Source organism: Orycteropus afer, unplaced genomic scaffold (assembly GCF_000298275.1).
Source record: "Orycteropus afer afer isolate SDZICR_OR568_19922 unplaced genomic scaffold, OryAfe1.0 scaffold00089, whole genome shotgun sequence".
Lineage (NCBI taxonomy): Eukaryota > Metazoa > Chordata > Mammalia > Tubulidentata > Orycteropodidae > Orycteropus > Orycteropus afer.
In genome coordinates, this window is record NW_006921676.1 from 292,956 (window position 1) to 299,622 (window position 6,667).

Sequence of the window (6,667 nt, forward strand, 5' to 3'; positions counted from 1 at the left end):
TTGGTCAGGTTATCAGGAGGTACCAATGCCTGGAGAAGGATATCATGCCTGGTGAAGCATAAGGTCAACAAAAAAGGGGAAGACCCTCAACAAGATGTATTGACACAGTGGCTGCAACAATGAGAATGGCACATGACTGGACAGTGTTTCGTTCCATTGTACATAGGGTCGTTATGAGTCAAAACTGACTCAATAGTCACAACAAGAGAAACAACATCCACAAGCAATTCTAAACAACGTCAATGTTAAAGTACTCCACACCAGAAGAAAATAAAAACATTTTTATTGCTCTAAAGTCTAAATAATTCATTACTTACTAAGTTTTAATCATACATATGTAAGTGTCAGAAAGGAATGGTGGTTCAGTGGTTGAATTCTTGCCTTCTGTGGAAGAGATCTGGGTTTGATTTCCAGCCAGTACACCTCAAGCATAGCCACCACCCTTCTGTCAGTAGAGGCTCATATGTTGTTATGATGCTGAACAAGTTTCAGTGAAGCTTCCAGACTCATAACACAGACTATGAAGAAAGGCCAGATGATCAACTTCTGACACTCTATGAAAATCCTATTGATCCTCATTGTGCATGGGTTATCTATGAGTCTGGGCCAACTTGATGGAAGGTAACATGTAAACTTCAGATTTGCACCTTTTTATTATGAAAAAAAAAAAAGTTGTATCCATTCCTCCCTGGATTGTAAATTCCTTAGTGTTTGGTTCCATGTTTTTCTCCCCTTCACATAGAATTTAATTCAAAGAACCCCCACTTACACAGTTGGTCACTATAACCCCCAAGACACACAAGTTCAGCCACACGTGTTCCTTTCCAGTTAGTAACAGTTCAGAATCCTTCACACTGACTTCAACTTATGTTTCCAGCCCTTACAGTATTGAAAATTCCTGTATTTCAATAGTAGATTTAAAACAAACAATGATAGCACAGCAATTGTAATGACCAAGAAGAACAACTTGTGTTTCTTCAATTTTGTCATTCTATATAATCGCTTGGAGTTTTCATTTGTATTTACAACTTAAAATAATGAAATTTTAAATAGTGTGAACTGTAAGATATAATACTCTTGCTTAGAAAATGTAAAGTTTAGCTCATACAAGAAATAGATTTTGAATAATATCTTTAAAATCAAAATTTCTTCTTTCTTCTTTCTAACTGGTAATTACTTATTTTAATACTGAAACAAACTTCTGAGGTCATCTTGTGACTAAATAACAGATTGGCTCACAATGTGAGCCTTTGAAAAAATCTCTATGAGACCATACAGTCAACAACTACTTTAAAACAAAGATGAGAATAAAAGGGAACAAGACACCTATTAATAGAAATGGAACAACTAGAACGGAAATAATGAGAATATTCCCACATGAACAATGTAACCAATGTTATTGAAAAATTTGTGTAGAAATGGTTGAACGGGAGCATAAACTGCTATGTAAACTTTCACTGAAAATACAATTCAATATTATTTAAATAATAAAAAACAAAGCATGAATAAAGAAAATGAATCAATAACCTGCTCTGTAAACCTTCACCAAAACACAATTAAATATCATTTAAATTTTAAAAAGTTAAAACATGAATCAAGAAAATGAAACACTACTTTAGTGGTATAATTTAATAATTGCCTGAATTGTACTTTTATAGTACTTTTGTAATTGTACTTTTATTGTTATTATTTGTATAAACTCATGATTAATATTAACAATAATTTTGTTGTATAGGAAGGGAAGTGGTGAAAATGATTTGTGCCAGGGTCAAATAGTCATTTACTTGTTTAAACTCTTTCATTTTCCTTTCCATTACTAGTTAGAAACTGAATATAATGACGGAGTGCTAGTATTGTAGAGGATTCTGAAATGTAACACTGAGATTACATGGGCTGAAGGTTTTTTAAAATACCTACATATCACCACTATGTTCAGGCATCCAATAACCTGATGGAAACTGGAACACATTATAATAAAGGTCAAGATGAAAGGTTGACTTGCTGGTAAAATATAATATTTTACAACTTGGTAAATACTTTACAATTTTGATCAACTCTTCACCTGCTCAAGCAAGAGTCAGGAACAGAGCAAAAAGGAGCAGAGTCCAGAGTAGGGGAGACTGCACTAAATAAAACCAAACACAATAGATTCAGTATTTGCATAACAAGCTTAAATGAAACTTGTAGCATAACCTCTTCCCTATATATTTGCCTATGTCTCAATAGCCAAAAAGGGGCACTTTTTAATATGTTTCTTCTCTCCTAGAAAGAATTAGAGCTATAGTTTATTCATTCAGTGAGTATTGAACAGCTAATATGTATTCAAAGGAGCTCTAGTGGCGTAGAGCCTAAGAGATTTGACTGCTAACCAGAAGGCTGGTGGTTCAAAACCACCAGCCACTCCACGGAAGGAAGCCTAGGCAATCTACTTCCATAAAGATTTACTGCCTCAGTAACCCAAAGAGGGTCGCTATGAGTTGGAATTGACTCGATGGAAGTGGGTTTGGGTTTTTTGTTGTTGTTGTTGTTTTATTATTTAGTAGGCATTATGTAAATGACAGGGACAGTGTTAAGTAACAGGAGACTCACTCCTTCCTCCCACAAATTTCACAGTCAATCAAATAAGACAAACATCAGGTAAATAATAACCTACATAGATAGTTACCAATTGAGGAAACTGCTAGGTGAGAAAAGATTACAGTTCTTTGAGAGTATATAGCAAATGAATTGTGACTTGAGTGTGAGGAATGGTTTCCCTGAGGAGAAAAGTGTCACTTCCTGAGATCTGAAGCATGAATTGGAATTAATAAAATGAAGAGGATGGGCAAAGAGTGTGAGATCCAGAAGAGAAGGCTTATGGTGGGAAGGATAGTGTGTGCTTAAGGAAGGAAGGGCTATGAGGCAGAAGTGCAGTGAACTGAGGAGAAAAGACAAAATCAGGTCAGAAAGAGAGACCAGGGCAGACCACACAAGGCCTTAAAGGTCATGTCAAGAATTTTAGTCTTTATTCTAAGAACAATGGGAAGTCACTGTAGCATCGACGGAACACGATACATTCAGATTAGCATTCCAAAATGTCCAGTATGGCTGGAGTGTAGAGACCAGATGGTGGACTGGGAGCAGAATGATAGAGGGAGACCAGTGGAAACACAGTGGTACTAGTCTAGTGTAGAGGGGCTGATAGCCTGGGCAGGGTAGTGACTGTGGAAATGACAGCTTTGAAGTAAAGATAAGAGGAAGAAAGTTGACTTTCTCCTTTAGCTTCTGGCATGCTGTCTACAAAAGCAGAAGGTTCAATTTAAGATTAAAATATAGGACACTCTTCTTTGTAGACTTTTTTTTTTTTTTCATTTCAATAGAACAAAAATTTCTTCTGAAGGAGAGGAGATGAAATAATCTGACTTACAAAACTTCAGATAAGTGAGTAAAAATATGATACATTCATAGAGCTCTATGAAAGGAAAAATGTGATCTGAAATATTTAGGAGATTTTTCTCATAATAGTTTTTAATATTCAGCAACATATCTGACCTAAGGAATAAAATTTTGTCAAACTTCCAATGCCAGATGCAGGAATATACTCACCAGAGCAAGATGCTGTAAGTCAGAGACTTCAAAGACTAGGACTATGCTGGTTAGGGTGCCAAGTGTTTCTAGCAGCAGTTTCTAGAAGCAGTGGGCTTGACAGTTTTTTGCTTTGCTTAGATAGGGTTATAGTTGGGAAGAGGTATAGTAGAGGCTGTACCTGTGGTCACTAAGCACACAGGCCTTTCCCTTCCAGCGCTTTCTTTCCCCAGCCACACCTTCCCCACTCCTCTGACCATCTCTCTCCATTCCTTTGTCTCATGAGCCTCATCAAAGCACAAGATGGCAGAGAATTTTGAAATGAGAAATATTAAGAACACAGTAAGGAGGTGCCTCTTAAGATGGCAACTTAGGTACACCATGCTGTCCTTCTACAGCTAAGACTCAAAGATCCAAATGAAAGAGATGCAGATAATAATCCGGAAACCCTGATCATCAAAGGAAGGATAGAATTAGATTAAACACTGACTAAGAGAAGAAAACAGCAAGCACCACCCCATTGCCAGGGTGTCCAGTGGAACCCACTCCTGCACTACCAGGTGGGCAACTGGCAGCCCACACATGCTCCTCCTTGCAAGGCAATCTGTGGTGCACTGCCATGCTGCCAACTAGCAACTGGAGGTACACCCCAGTCTCACCCGTCCTCCCCCACCACCTTGTTCTCCCCTCGACTGATGGTGAGAGCTGTCGCACAGCCAGCTTGGTGACCAGAGGCACAAGCCCCTCCTACCAATCAACTCCCCTTTATCCCCCCACCCCTCTACACACCCCCTTCCCAAAACCAGTGATATGAGCTCCCAGCCAACATTACGAACACTGGAGACCTGTACACCCTCACCCCAACCACTTGGAAACTTGCAAAGTGCACTCATCCAAGACTATAACCTGGCAACTAGGGAGCATGCCCTGTTCCCACACCCATGGAAAGCAACCCCCCGATATATCCTGATACATATACTGATAAATGTCACCTACACCTTTGTCTAAGAAAGACCAGAGTATCTAATGCCTTTCTCCAACATCTGCCCAGCTGCAGCATCACACACCCACACCCAGACAGTTCTGCATTGAAACCCCATGGCAATCCACCATCTGCTGAAACACAATTTATGTGCACACACAGGCCCTATTCAAGGGGTTTTGGTGGTGTAGTGGGTAAGGTGTTTGGTTGTTAACCAGAATGTCTGTGATATAAACCCACCGCTTCCAGCTGCTCTGTGGAATGAAGATGAGGTGATCTATTTCCATAAAGATTTACAGCCTTGGAAACCCAGTGGGCATCACTATGAGTTGGAATCCACTCAGTGGCAGTGAGTTTGGTTTTGGACAGGAACTAGTCTATCCATTTGAGAAGCATGGCCTCACAGCAGCTACAGAAATGTCCTACCCTGACCTCCAGTGGGCAAACTAATCGCTGGTACCAACCAACTTCCAGCCCCCTGTCCACATGGAGATAGGTGGTGAATGCTCCTGTGCCACCAGATTAGTGATAAGTGAAACACGGCTACACAACCTGAGGGATACATCAAAACAAACAAAACAAGACAAAGTAAACAAACATACAGGCAATCTTGCTGTTGTTATTAGGTGTAACAGAGTCAATTCTGAGGCATAGTGACCCTATGTACCACAGGACTAAACATTGTCTGTTCCTGCACCATCCTGACAATCTTGATACATTTAAGTCCATTATTGCAACCACTGTGTAAATCCATCTCACTGAGAGTCTTCCTCTTTTTCACCTACTCTCTACTTCACCAAGCATGATGTCATTCTCCATGGTCTGGTTCATCCTGATAATATGTCCAAAATATGTAAGACAAAGTCTCCCCATTTTCCCTTCTCAGGAGCATTCTGGCTGTAATCCTTCCAAGACAGATATATTTGTTTCTCTGGCAGTTAATGACACATTCAATATTCTTCATGAACACCATGGTTCAAATCTATCAATTCTTCTTCAGTGTTCCTTATTTGCTGTCCCGTTTCACATGCATATGAGGCCACTGAGAGTAGCATGGCTTGGGTCAGGTGGATCCTACTCCTCAAGGTAAAACTTTTGCTTTTTAAGACTTTAAGAAGGTTTTGTGTAGAAGATTTGCTCAATGCAATGCATCATTTGATTTCTTGACTTCCATCAGCATTGATTGTGGATCCAAGTAAAATGAAATCTCTCACAACTTCAATCTTTTCTCCATTTATCAAAATGTTGTTTTTTGATCCAGTCGTGAGTATTTCTGTTTTCTTATGTTCAGGTGTAATCCATACTGAAGGCATAGTCTTTGATTCTCATCAGTAAGTCCTCCAAGTTCTCTTCACTTTCAACATAGAAGGTTGTGTCACCTTCATATCACAAGTTGTTAAGTCTTCCTCTAATCCCAATGCCATGTTGTTCCTCATATAGCCCAGCATCTCAGATTATTTGCTCAGTATACAGAATGAACAAGTGTGGTGCTACCTTTCCCACTTCAAAACCATGCAATATTCCCTTGTTCTGTTTAAATGACTGCTTCTTGGTCTGTGTACAGGTTCCTCATGGGTACAATTACATGTTCTGGAATTCTCATTCTTCGTAAGGTTATCCCCTAATTTGCTATGGTCTACACAATCAAATGCCTTTGTATAGCCAATAAAACACAGGTAAACATCTTTCTGGTACTCTGTCTCAGGCAAGATCCATCTAACATGAGCAATGACATTCCTCGTTGCATGCCCTCTTCTAAATATGCTTGAATTTCTGGCCATTCCATATCCATATACAGCTCATTGATTATTCTCCAGGATAGACCATATTTGAGTCCAGAAAGCAAGCCTTAATAAATTCAAAAACACTGAAATAGTACAAAACATCTTCTTTGATAACAACACTGCAAGTCAGTGAAGAACTTATAGCAATAAATGCACACATTAAAAAAGATAAAAAAGGACTAATATTAATAGCTTCACCCTACAACTCAAAAAAATGGAAAATGAGTAACAAAAGAAGCCCACAGTCATCAGAAAAAAAGGAAATAATAAAGATTAGAGGAGAAACAAATGAAACAGAAAAACAACAGAAAGAATCAACCAACAAGACTAGAAGCTG